We start from the raw sequence: 13,848 nt of genomic DNA, 5'->3' as shown, positions 1-13,848 counted from the left end.
GGGCCATAATTCAGCCAAAATCCTTGATGGAGTTATGTACTCTTGACTATAACTGGACATGATGATGGTAAAAAAGTGTTGAAAGTTTCAAAGCTTTATCTCAAAAGACTTTGTCAAAAAGTGGACTGGTACGAAAAACTTAACCAAGGTGTGACGTCGACGCCGTGGTGAGTGGGATAGCTCTACTTATTCTTCGAATAGTAGAGCTAATAAAAACGCATCTATTTCATCCGTTTTGCTATCAAAGCCTGAGCAATAGTTTTTGGACCTAATTATTCTTAAAAATGATGTTAAATGACTGAATACAAATAAAGTTATAAAACACAAACATAATTATCATGGTTAGTATGATTTATTCATAATTTATTCATATTTACTGATCAAAACCATTAATCCACAGTTCTTATATTTGCATCAGTTTCATTTACCCTTTACCTCTTTCGGTCCATGCCATAAATGACTGGCGAAGACTCTATCTTTTATTAATTTTTTTTTCAGCCACGACGACTTGCGAAAGCCACCCCGAAGACCAGAACTGAAATACTGTAGATTATCTATTAATTTCGAGGGTTTTATTTTTCATCAATTTTGGTTATCCGAGCGAAAAAAGATTTTTTAAAAAAAATCAGTCTACAGTACTAGAAACAAAACGGTGGGCTTGATGTTTTAACTTGTATAATTGATCTGTCTGATGCTGTTTTCTTGTCAATCTACACTACATAATTATACATGCATTTTATATCACTTTCTGTTGTTGCTTGACAAAAAAATAAAATAGCGTATTTTCTCTCATATATTCCATGTGTTCCATATTTCAGTTGTTACCGGTATATAGAACATGACATAGTAAACAGAAGCTATAAATTTGTATATGGATACCAGTCTCTAAGTTAAACAGTTGCTCACTTCGGTTGTACATGACACAATGTAGAACAATAAACAAATGTATGGATATCATATCGTTACCATAAAACGGTTATGCTATAAACAAACTACAAATCTTCTTATGGATAATCTGGATATAGTTCATGTTATATATACAAATAAAAACTGAAATAAATACTATGTTCTATTTCACACATGAAAATCAACTCATTGACAACTAAATTATTACCTTAACATATAACAGTTGTAATGTAAACAAAACATATACTTTTGTATGGATAGGCCTACGTGTTTCTACTAAGTATAACAATCCCATATTTTAGTTGTTATGTAAAAATATGTAGCTGTAACTCACTTTCATTTATAATTGTTACAATAAAATAACTAATTGTTGTATGAGAGACGTGGAATACAGATCACGTTCCAAAAATGTCAACATCTGTATGCATAACAGACTAGACTGCAGATTTGGAATAACGTAATGTAATCTTAACAAAACATAATTACGTATGGCTTTATTGATTCCGGTTAAACGGGGCGCCGGTACAGTACAGGATTTATGGTGCTACACAGGACTAACAACTTTGGTTTCTCATCCCACTTACATCGAATAGATATATTAGAAACCCGGTGGAACGACTGAGATCAGACTCTATGAATCATGTAAGGGTAAGACAGTCACTGTGGTTCGAATTCATACACAACTTGTGTGCATGCCCGATCCACATGTGACATATACGTATGGATACAAGTGTCTATTTTATAAAAACACGACAAATGACCAGGTTACAAAAATACAAACCAGTCCAACAATACAACCTTTATATATTAGCAGTTGTAATGATACCAAAGCATATTTGCTGGTCGCATACCCACTATGTTGGTTTTCTCATGGCACGGCTCATTTGTTTTTGTATATAGATACCAGTCTGTTAAGTATAATATTCTATAATTCTAATTCCATATTCTAATTCTAATATTCCATATTCTACTTGTCAGTATATAAAACGCACTGAATACTGATAATTTCCAAAACTATGTATTAGTGTATGCATACCACTTTTTAAGTATGGCTTTTCCATATCTCAGCCGTATTATAAAACCAAAGACGAAAATAATGACCATGTTCCAAGCATTGACAACAGTCTCTGAAAACACACTTATTATGTACATAAAGCACGCCAGATTCCGTTTCTATAAACTTGTTATTGGATACCAAGAGCACAAAACTATGGTTCAATGTTAATACAAATACATAGGATATAAGACCTAGATATAAAATAAACACCTGCTTTCAAAATTTGTGTTTGGAATATTACCCCGTTACACATATTGCACCCACAAATATACGTTTGTGTATGCGCGTTTGTTTATCCTCGCCACGGATAACTCCATATGGGCGGGCGTTCGTCTATGTTTTACGTCTTCTAAGTTGTTATCATCTCAAGTTAAGTTGTCTAAGTTGTTGATTATCTAAGTTTTAGTTGATCTAAGTAGTTCTGTTGGTCTTCTTGTATGGTCGTCTCACAGTGTAGCTCGATGACTTCCTGACTTTTGACGACGTCTCATTTGTGTATCTAAGGTTATCGTCCCTCATCTTAGGTCTTCTGCATGCTTGAGTGTCGTTCTGCGCCGTTCTGATGTCTAATGTTAACGTCTGGTCGACCCATGTGTAGCTGGCCGATGTGTCCCGCCGGCGCCGTCCATGTCTTCTTTCCGTCGTCGACATCCAGCTGAGGTAAACACATACCAGATAGCGTATCATATCAGATAAACCCTCAGAGATGGTGATCCGGTGTCGAGTCTGGAGGGTGTCATGAGACCCCGAACCACCAGTTTTCCGCGGCGTGACCCAGCGTTGTTTATCGATCCGAGCAACTGTCTTGTCCGAAGTGTTGACATCTAGAAGTCCTCACCCCGTCGTTGACAAGTCCGGTTGTAGATACCAAAGGTGTTACTCTGGTGTCAATTCAGGGAGGTGTCCGCCAGATCTCAACACCCCGGCTCTTGGGAAAAGGTCCAACACCAGACCAGATCAGACGACTAGCCACACTCGAATCGATAGTTGTCCCCTTTCTAAGGACACTACCGCCGAACTTCGTCATGTGTCGCTAACTAGGTCAGTTGTGACAATATATGACAATATACATTGTGACCCAGTAAGCGACATATGTCCCCTCACCACGAAGTGGACGTGTCGACGGTTCCGGTGAAGATATATAAATATACTGTCCAACATGCAATCTCTTTATGTAGTAGACCCGTTATGGCACTCGGGGATTTCCGTGCGAAAACGTATTCATGTTCATTAGTCGTAAATATAGTTCAGCGCGCACATAGAAAACGGATACTGACGAAGGAGTGGTACGTAGTTTACGTAAATTACCGGTCATTACCGTCACCCAGCTTTGTAACTTTGAGTCCTTTGTCAATTTATTAGCATACAGTCATTTAGAACTTTTACACAAAGTGCACTGCAGTATCACCATTGTCAGGAAAAAGTACCATAATAAATATAGAAACCTCTGCTACAAAAAAAATGTTGTCAAGCTAAGGATTTTTCAGAGCTGGAAATTTCAAGACATACTGTTAGGCTTAAACACGCTAAAGTATAAATTTGTATCTTTTAATAATTCTATATTTGTACTGAATCTAGATATATCCATTTATGTTGCAACCTTGCTAAATAAATACTGTTATTTTTCATGGACCTATTATTCTACCTGAAGGTCGTGACGATAATGATATATATTACGCTTTCGTCAATAATTACTGCCCTTGATTTGTCTCGTGCAAAAATCTGTCATTTCATTCTTTGACAGCGTGCGAACAACATCATTTCTTTTTAATAATTTTTATAATATACTCCGCGTGGCATTAGTTTCGTTCATAAATTAGGCGCTCTCAATCAGGTATCAATTTCTGCAAATGTTTTAATTGTTTATTGCTGTTTTTCAGGTGAAATATTTATAAATTACAGAAATATTGTGTTTTGTCAGCTTGTGTAAATGCCTAGAGAATTGCGTAGACGGGCGAGGCGTGACGGCCCACCAGGCGCGGGGCAGCCACGTGGGCGAGCAGTGAGGGCTAATGCCAGGCAACGTGAAGTGCAGCAGGCGCTACAGGCCGCAGTGCAGGATGACAATGGACGTAACGGCCAGGGGGTCGCGCCCCCTCTGCCCCCATTAAACGACGGCGCAGTTGTTGGTGTGAACGGCCAGGGGTCCAGCCTCCTCTGCCCCCAGTAAACAACGGCGTAGCTGGAGTTAACGGCCAGGAGGGTCTGCCACCTGTGCTCCCAATTCAAGATTTGGTGGTCGGTGGAGATAACGGCCAGGGGGCTCCGCCCCCTCTGCCCCCACAACAAGTTGCTATAGGCCAGGATATTGAACATCCTCAGCAGCAACCAGCAAGACCACATGGTGAGTCAAATATTTTAGATGCATTTGCTTTAAGTTCAGAATGTAATAATGTATAGTTCAGTCGCAACAGATTGAGGCCTGTGGTCAGGGTCCATCAGAAACTCGTTTAGTACCAAGCTTAAACACTGGCCTAATCGGTTTAAACAATTTGGATCTTTCCTCACCCCAAATTAGTTCTGATATAGCAATGATCAATCTGATAAATGACCGTGCATGCGCTCAAATTCCAATACAAATACGTGAAAAAGTTTGGGCTGGAAAGTATATAAATCTGGCATTATTGCTTAAACCAGCATCAGATTTGAATGATATTTGCCAAGGTGCTCAGTTAGTTTTATCTCCAGAGGGATTCCTTGAAACAAGGCAGAAATCCTCAAATGCAAAGATCCATTCAATTGAGCAATGGACCGATGCCTTCATTATTTTCATGGACATCTATTTAATCCACAGACCTCAATCTGCAGCCGAGTTGTTGGCGTACATGTCTACAATTCGTCAGGCGGCATCACGTAGAACTGATTACGCTTGGCGAACTTATGACGAGCAATTTTGTATGCCTCAGTTCAAAAGCAGTTTACCCGAATTTCAAATGAATCACCATGTGTTTTCTTTAATAAGGGGCATTGTAGCGTTAACCCTTGCAAATTTAGACATGTGTGCTCATTATGCGGCAATCCCCACCCAAGCATCAAATGTAGCAACAGCGCGAATGCCAACAGCTTTTTTCGCCCCAAAGGGAAATTCAACAAGTTCTCGGGAAAATTTAGAAACTAGTCTGTCACTTGCTCAATCCCCAATAAAGGTAGATAAACTTAGTTTATATCTAAAGAATTATCCTGATCAGGTCGTAGCTACACAGCTGCTCAACGGTTTTGCCTCCGGTTTTCCCCTTCATTATATGGGCCCACGTGTGTCAAGACATGCAAGAAATCTACAGTCGGCATATGAAAAGCCGGAAGTAGTATTTGACAAGTTACAGAAAGAAATACTTGCCGTTAGAGTTGCCGGCCCATTCAAAAATCCACCTTTAAAGAATTTCAGAGTGTCTCCGGTAGGTTTAGTGGCAAAAAAGGGGAAAGACGAGTATCGTTTAATACACCACTTGAGCTATCCAAAAAATAAATCTGTCAATGATTATATTCCCGAGGAGCTTTGCTCGGTTCAATACACCCATTTTGATGAAGCCGTAGAAATGATTGTAAATTTAGGCAAGCATGCATTAATGGCAAAGGTTGACATCCAGTCAGCTTTCCGTCTGTTACCAATTTCACCGAATGATTTTGAATTGTTGGGCATTAAACATGAAGGGAAATATTATTTCGATAAATGTCTTCCTTTCGGGGCATCCATTTCATGCGCAACATTTGAAAAATTTTCAACATTTTTGGAATGGTGTATTAAAGAAAGGGCAAAATCTAAGAACATCAAACATTATTTAGACGATTTTTTGTTTGGGGGTAAAGAAAAACTCTAGACTGTGCACACATTTTGACTGGATTTTTTGAAATATGCCAAGATCTTGGAGTCCCTTTAGCGATAGACAAAACCGTTCAGCCGACAACTGTGTTAGTTTTCCTCGGCCTTGAACTTGATTCAGACGATATGGTCATTCGTATTCCCTTGTCAAAATTGAAAGATTTAAGAGAAAAAGTTGAAAATATGTTGGTAAAAAAGAAGACAACTTTATTGGAAATGCAGTCATTGATTGGTAGTCTTTCTTTTGCGTGCAAGGCTATTCCTTTTGGCAGACCCTTTATACGCAGAATGATAGATTTGATAGCAGGTAAAGCACAAAATAAGAACCATCTTTTAAGGGTTACGCTTGATATAAAAGAAGACCTTAAAATTTGGTCCTCTTTTCTCTCTGAACACAATGGGGTTTCAGTCATACACGATAGTGAATGGTTATCAAACCAACAGTTACAATTGTTCACAGACAGCTCTAGCAAGGGTTTTGGTATTTATTTTAAAGGAATATGGTCATACGGGGTTTGGCCTAACAAATGGATTTTGCAGGATATTGCAATTTTGGAAATGTTCCCAATCGTACTGTCAGTTTTCATGTGGGCTGATTATCTAAAAAATCAAAAGATCGTGTACAGATGCGACAACATGGCAGTTTGCTATATAGTAAATTCACTTACAAGTAAATCAAAAGACATTATGGTTCTTGTCAGACTGTTTGTGCTTCAATGCTTGAAATTCAACATACGCTTTAAGTGTGAACATATTTCTGGTACTTATAATGCAATAACAGATGCTTTATCTAGGCTTGATTTTCAGCGATTCAGAAGGCTGGCACCAGAAGCAGATATATTACCAACCAAAGTGCCGGCACATCTATGGCAAATCTTCAAGTAATAGCTAATCATCTTGTTTCAAATAGTTTGTCAGGTAATACAAAACTTACCTATAGCAAAGCTATTATTTCATTTAAGCAGTTTAACACAGAAATGGGGCTTGAGTTTACACTGCCAATACCTCCGCGGGTTTTGCTCTTGTACATAGCTTGGTTGTACAGGAAAGGCTTGTTATCTAACTCTGCTAAGACATATATATCGGGAATAAGCTATGTTACACCTCAAAATGGTAGCAACGCGTTTTGGTAGTCACTACCAAAATTCGGCCGAGTATTGGTAGCGACAAAATACGTTGCAATGGTACATATGATATGTTAAGGATCATGGAATGGAACGTATTTTGGTAGTTTTTTTTCTACACCGGGGGCTGAGCTCATTTTTGCATTACGCATAAAAGAGAGAGGTAAAAGGAGTGAATGTCTCATAAAAATGGTCGGAGAGGGTGTTCGGAGTTCCTCTCCCGATATATAGTTTTCGTATAAAACAACCAAAATGTAGATTCCCGAGAGTGTGAAAGGGGCCTCAAAAGACGTTTCCTTTGCAATAACGTTGTGTTGTTTTAATGTGTGAAACGGTGTATATATGTGAAGAAGGCACGTGGGTCCTCCACCAAAATATTTTTTAAAACATCCCACATAAACATAAATGGCGAATTCTGTGCGTGTTAAGGGGTCTCAGAAAAATATTTCCGGCAAAAAAAGTTTTTTTCTCTTTAAAGGTGAGGGGTTTCAAGAGTAAATCACAGATATCTTTGAAACACAGCGTAAAAATGATAAAATGTGGGCCTGGGCTTACTTGACTGATTTTCTAAAAATTGAATTCTCCGTCGTTAGATTTTTATTTTTATTTTGGTGTATACATGCGAGTGGTATTTTGGGGTCCTCCTCGGGCAACACATGGAAATGGTGGGTTCTGTGTGTTTAGATGGGTAAGAAATATATAATTTACTCAGAAATGAAGCTTGCTCCGCAATGAGGTATACAATGTCATGTATCTTATTATTTATGTACATATATGCGAATGATTTTCTCTTAATATTTATAGCAGATTTTGGCTTTCTTCTTCATTTGTATACGACGCATTGTGAGAACACCTGCGGCGGGCGGGCGGCTCCAAAAGTTGTTCACTGTCTAATTTGAGCATTTTTTATCCAATGTTCTCTAACAGACTTGGTCAGAATGTTAACATCTGGGACAAGTCCGATAATCAGCCGGATCGCCCCAGTAGCTCTAGAGTTTCGCCCTTTCAATTGCTCAAAATTGCAAGTATTGGCAGCGTCCACTCTTAAACTTAATCAGTCTTATCCAATATCCACCAAACTTGGTCAGTATGCTGATTTGCATTAAATCTTAGTCAATATCTATAACCACTCAGATCATCTCAGTAGCTCTGGAGGTAGGTCCTTCGAATAACTCAGAATTGTGAACGTTGACAGTTTCCGCTCTCTTACATGAGCAGTTTTTGTCCGATGTTCACCAAACTTTTTTTTATTGTTCACCAAACTTGATCAGAGTATTTATGGGCATAATATCTCACGCAAGTTTGATAACCAGCAGCAAAAACTAAATGCTTTCCTTCAGCTTTGCATAGATCTACCCTACAATTGTTTAAATGTTTTGTAATCAAAATAACGTATATTTTGCATGTGTTGTAAAAATGATTAATTTCCATAGAATTAAACACATTAATCACATGATCAGCATTTTCCTATTTCTTACAATTCTTGATTGTGTTTTTCATACATTTTAATTCTTAAACTTGACAGCAGATCTACATACCCTACAATTATTTAAATGTTTTGTAATCAAAGTAACGTATATATGCTTGTGTTGTGAAATTGTTTAATTTTCATAAAATTTAATTAAGAAATAATATATCTCATCCAGTGATTTGTCGTTGAATAAATCATTGTTTGGAGTTCAGATGCGAAGGAATTATATCACGAGGGCGCAGCCCGAGTGATATAATAATTCGCATCTGAAAGACAAACAATGATTTATTCAAGAGCAAATCACTGGATGAGATATGTTATTTCGATTCTAACACGTTAACAAGTACATCCTTGACAACATTCATGAAATATTTGCCCGTTTTCAATCGGTTTCTTTTCTAGCGCGCCGCTATGCCGTTTGACGCCATGACGTAATAACTGTGACGTCAGAACAGTGATTTGTTGTATTATAATTCACTGTTTTCTGCCTTCTTTGTTTAATAAGAAAATAAATCAGATCGTGTTAGAATCTAGAATCAATGGTTATGGCGACCTGTATGATGGTGATAATGGTAGTGATGATAATGATGATAATGAAACTGACAATAATGAAAAATGATGATTGTGGTGATGATATTGAGGATGAAAATAATGATGACGACAGTTTATCTTACTGCGAAGTAAGCTTCGTATAAGATTCCTCAAAACTACATGAAAAGATATATATAATATAGTATATCGTATTTCTGATTTTCGTTTAGATATGTTTAAGACCCCTTATGCACGCTCAGAATTCAACATTTTTGGATTGAACATTATTTCCCCTTTTATCTCTCCCATTCGTGTGTATCATTAAAATGAGCCCAGCCCCTGATGTAGACGAAACTACCAAAATGCGTTCCATTACCGCGCCTCAAAATGGTAGCAACGCATTTTGGTAGAAACTACCAAAATTCGGTCGAGTTTTGGTAGTCACTACCAAAATTCGGCCGAGTTTTGGTAGTCACTACCAAATTGCGTTAGACTGAACAAAGACTAGTGTCTTTGACCATCTTGGTTCCTTTATCACATTTTTTATTTCTAAAATTAACCGCTATTTCTTCCACATTCTAAAAGAATCCTCTAAAGGCTGACTCTTTGCGGGACTTCCTCTACTATTCCTTCGAAAAGGTAGATGCTGGGTCTGAGAATTCCTGTTAACTTAATTATTTCTCAAAAATGCTCTACTTTATTTAAAACAAATCGTATTTGATGGATTCTCCTTCAGACAAATTTTCACTATTTGAATTTGTACGTGCAATGGTAGCATATCAAAGCGAAATATAGAAGGAGTACGCAATTTTTTATTCCTATGACGCAGTCTCTCAACTAATCGTAGCAAAGTTAAAGTATCGGGCTGAGAATCTGTATTCTCTGGCTGATGATCGGTACACTTTATCTGAAAATCAGGAGAATCTGTACGCTCTGGCGCTAAACTTTCAGTATTCTCTGGCGAGGGATTTGTTCTCTCTGGCACTGAATCAGTATCCTCTGGCGAAGGATCTGCACTCTCTGGTACTAAACTTTCAGTATTCTCTGGCGAAGGATCTGCACTCTCTGGAGCTAAACCTTCAGTATTCTCTGGCAAAGGATCTGCACTCTCTGGTGCTAAACTTTCAGTGTTCTCTGGCAAAGGATCTGTTTTCTGGCACTGAATCAGTATTCTCTGGCGAAGGATCTGCACTCTCTAGCGCTAAACTTTCAGTATTCTCTGGCGAAGGATCTACACTCTCTGGTGCTAAACTTTCAGTATTCTCTGGCGAAGGATCTGTTCTCTCTGGCACTGAATCAGTATTCTCTGGCGAAGGATCTGCACTCTCTAGCGCTAAATTTTCAGTATTCTCTGGCGAAGGATCTGCACTCTCTAGTGCTAAACTTTCAGTATTCTCTGGCGAAGGATCTGATTACATGTAAATTTATAAGCGGACGCCAACTTGGACGCACCCGCCCGCTTAGCTCAGTAGGTAGAGCGTCGGTCTACAGATCGCGGGGTTGCGAGTTCGATCCTCGGGCTGGGCATATGTTCTCCGTGACTATTTGATAAACGACATTGTGTCTGAAATCATTAGTCCTCCACCTCTGATTCATGTGGGGAAGTTGGCAGTTACTTGCGGAGAACAGATCTGTACTGGTACAGAATCCAGGAACACTAGTTAGGTTAACTGTCCGCCGTTACATGACTGAAATACTGTTGAAAAACGGCGTGAAACCCAAAACAAACAAACAAAACAGACCAACTTGGACGCTGGTACCGAGGCCACCTCTGTGGAGGTCCTAATGTGATATATGGTTCTCGTTCCAAGTCGCATAAAGTATTTATCCTGAATATTCAGTTATTATAATAAGGCTCATGTTTCCAACATACCAACATTTAGTCGAGTAATGGACAGACGCTTAGCTAATATGCAGCTGAACCTCAACTTTAAAACAAATGTAACAATTCAGGTGTGTACATTTGTGCATTCAGTCCAACGGCAGTCCTACTCCCCGGGGTGTACGAAGCGTTTTTTCCAGCACCAGGTGAACATACGAGAAAGTTATGCCCGGTATACAAAAATACAAGTGCTTGATATTTACTCGGTCAACCTCGATAACTCTCGGTGAATAAATTAATCGGTAACCCTCGGAATTAAATTCACTACGGGATTGGATTATTTAATTGCATTTCACTTCTCTATATTAAACAACATTGAAAACTTCTAAAGAAATTTGGTGGATAAATGTCGCATGTCTACCTTGCATATACTTTTAAAGGTATTATACAGATCATCTAATGTGACCATTTCTAGTGAATCGCTAGAATTTTAACCTCAAACAGTTTATACTTACTTATGAGCGTTTGTGAAACCTGTCCCAGGGTCGGGTCATGCGTCCGACGCATCAAATAATTGTGGTAAACAGTTGTGCCAAGTTCCTTCAATACCTCTCGATATATGTCAAAGTTAGACTCACGTGTGTCCCAACGGTCTTGCTTGACAATATATTTTCAAGATTAAAAGGTCAAGGTCGGATGAGCGATTAGGTTCCATTATGACACTCTTTGAAATAATATTCTCCATTTGTCACAAAATATCTTTTTTTTTTTGCAAATCATGAGATTTTTATTAGTACCGTTTTTCGTTGGATGTGTACATATCCGACGCATTTTGGTACTACAATTCTGTAAACTACCAAATTTCGTTGAGTCTAACGCGTTTTGGTAGTCACTACCAAAACTCGGCCGAATTTTGGTAGTGACTACCAAAACGCGTTGCTACCAATTTAAGGTGCAACAAAGCTATGTGCACAAAATAAATAACCTTACGGATACAACTGCGTCGTTCTATTTTCAACGAGCAATGGTTGGTTTTAGGCGCAGTGGATCACTAAAAGATACCCGCATTCCGATATCAATTGACGTCTTACGACGTCTGATTTCAGCGCTTGATAAAGTATGCACTAGATTTTATGAAACTTGCCTTTTTAAGGCAGTATTTCTCATCGCATTTTTTGGTTTATTTAGAATAAGTGAACATGTTTTTACTTCGTCCGCATTACAGCATTATCCTTTGCGAACAAAAGACATAAGACTGATCCAGAATGACAGTAAATCTTTTGTGATACTGACGCTACGCCATTCTAAAAAAAACCAAAGCGGATCTAGTCAGTTTCTTAGAATAGGAGCTATAGCTAATTCAAATTTGTGTCCATTTTCAGCTGCGGCAAGGCTTTTGGATATCCATCCTGCCAGCGAATATTTATTTTGTCATTCAGATGGTAAACCAGTCACAAGGTATCAATTTAGTGTTGTATTGGAACGTTGTTTGATTTATATTGGTTTGCTAACAAGTAGAATACTAACACATAGTTTCAGGATTGGTGCAGCTACTTACCTCGAGTCCCAAGGAGTTCCGCATAATGTTAACATGAAAAAAGACCGATGGGCTTCAGATGCTTACTTGTGCTATATTCGTTAATTTTGACCGGTAATTTGTTCTTAATGTAAATTTCAGTTGCATGGATTGTGGGTTCGTCTATCCCATTCTGGGCTATGAAACGGGCATTGACACGCTCCTCTAACAATCTAGGCCTCGAAGGTAGAAACATCAAAATCAGATGGCTCACCAAAAGAGGGATGCAGTGGAATGAACTTTTACCGCTTGTAAAATTAAATCTTAGCAGAGCAGCGGACTACCCAGACGTTATTGTGATACATTGTGGTGGGAACTCATTAGTCAGGACACCGAAGGCAAGGCTTATTTCAAAAATTTCTTTCGATATTAAAAAGATATGGAAGTTAACTAAAGAGTCTGTGCCAATTGTATGGTCGAACATATTACCCCGTCTTCGCTGGGGTTCTCTCTGCACTTTACTGCGGTGGTGCCTGGCTCAAAAATATTGAGCTCACCATGGACTGCCCGGGACTGTTCCGGCGAGACGGAGTCCATCTTTCTGACATTGGCCTCGACATCCTGTTATTATCTTTTAAAGAAGTAGTCGAGTCATGCGTTTTTCTTGATAACGACAATGACAAATTCATATTTGACTAGAAACTAAATAATAGTCTTTGCAACATTTAAATAGATGGAACAAATTAATTTAATGATATTCGTAATTAAATTAATTTTAGTGGCTCTTCAACACACATTAGTGCATTTCAGACATGGCATATGGCAGTTTGATTAAGTGTTTATGGGTATTATAATCAAATACTGAAGAACGCTCCGCTATTTTTGGAATATACATGTAACTTTTTGCTATTAATTTGTACCTTTACAGTTGTCGTTGGGGCAAATTGTTGTTCTCTGTTTTTTATGTGAAATTTGATATTTTCTTATTATTTTATATGATTATAGCATATTATGACATAATGATAATCTATATTCTTGCCATATGCCATGATTTTTATAGTATTCATCTTAAAATAAAGTCGCGGCCTTATTCCTTAAGTTGGCGGAAGTGATGTGTTTGCGGGAAGTTTGTTCATGAGCTGCTAATAAATAGAGAGTAAACACGTCTGGCATTGTATTCTGTTTCTGGTGTTTGGTGTGATTATATATAGTGTAGTGTAGTAGTATTGTTGTCACATCCTATGCATATTGTGTTTCTGACCTTTTAACCCTTAGCACCTAAGTTTCTAAAATGTACAGGTGCATCATTCAATTTGGGTAATACCATTTATCATTCGAAGGGGTGTTTACTCAAAATGTACTGACTGAATAGCGAACAGTGCAGACCATGATCAGTCTGCACGGATGTGCAGGCTGATCTAGGTCTGCACTGGGCGCAAAGGCAAAACCAAAATAAATCTAAAAAACATGTCTTTGCTGTTCCTCTAACAACCTGGGTCCCACAAAAGAGGACCCCCTTGAAGAGTTTCCGTCTGTTTGCTTAGTGCAGGTCTGCGCCTTGGTTAAACTCTGTGCTGTTTTTTCCCATTATCCTTGCGGCG

The sequence above is a fragment of the Mercenaria mercenaria genome, chromosome 15 (genome assembly GCF_021730395.1).
Source record: "Mercenaria mercenaria strain notata chromosome 15, MADL_Memer_1, whole genome shotgun sequence".
Taxonomy (NCBI): Eukaryota; Metazoa; Mollusca; class Bivalvia; order Venerida; family Veneridae; genus Mercenaria; species Mercenaria mercenaria.
This window is presented reverse-complemented; position numbering follows the sequence as displayed.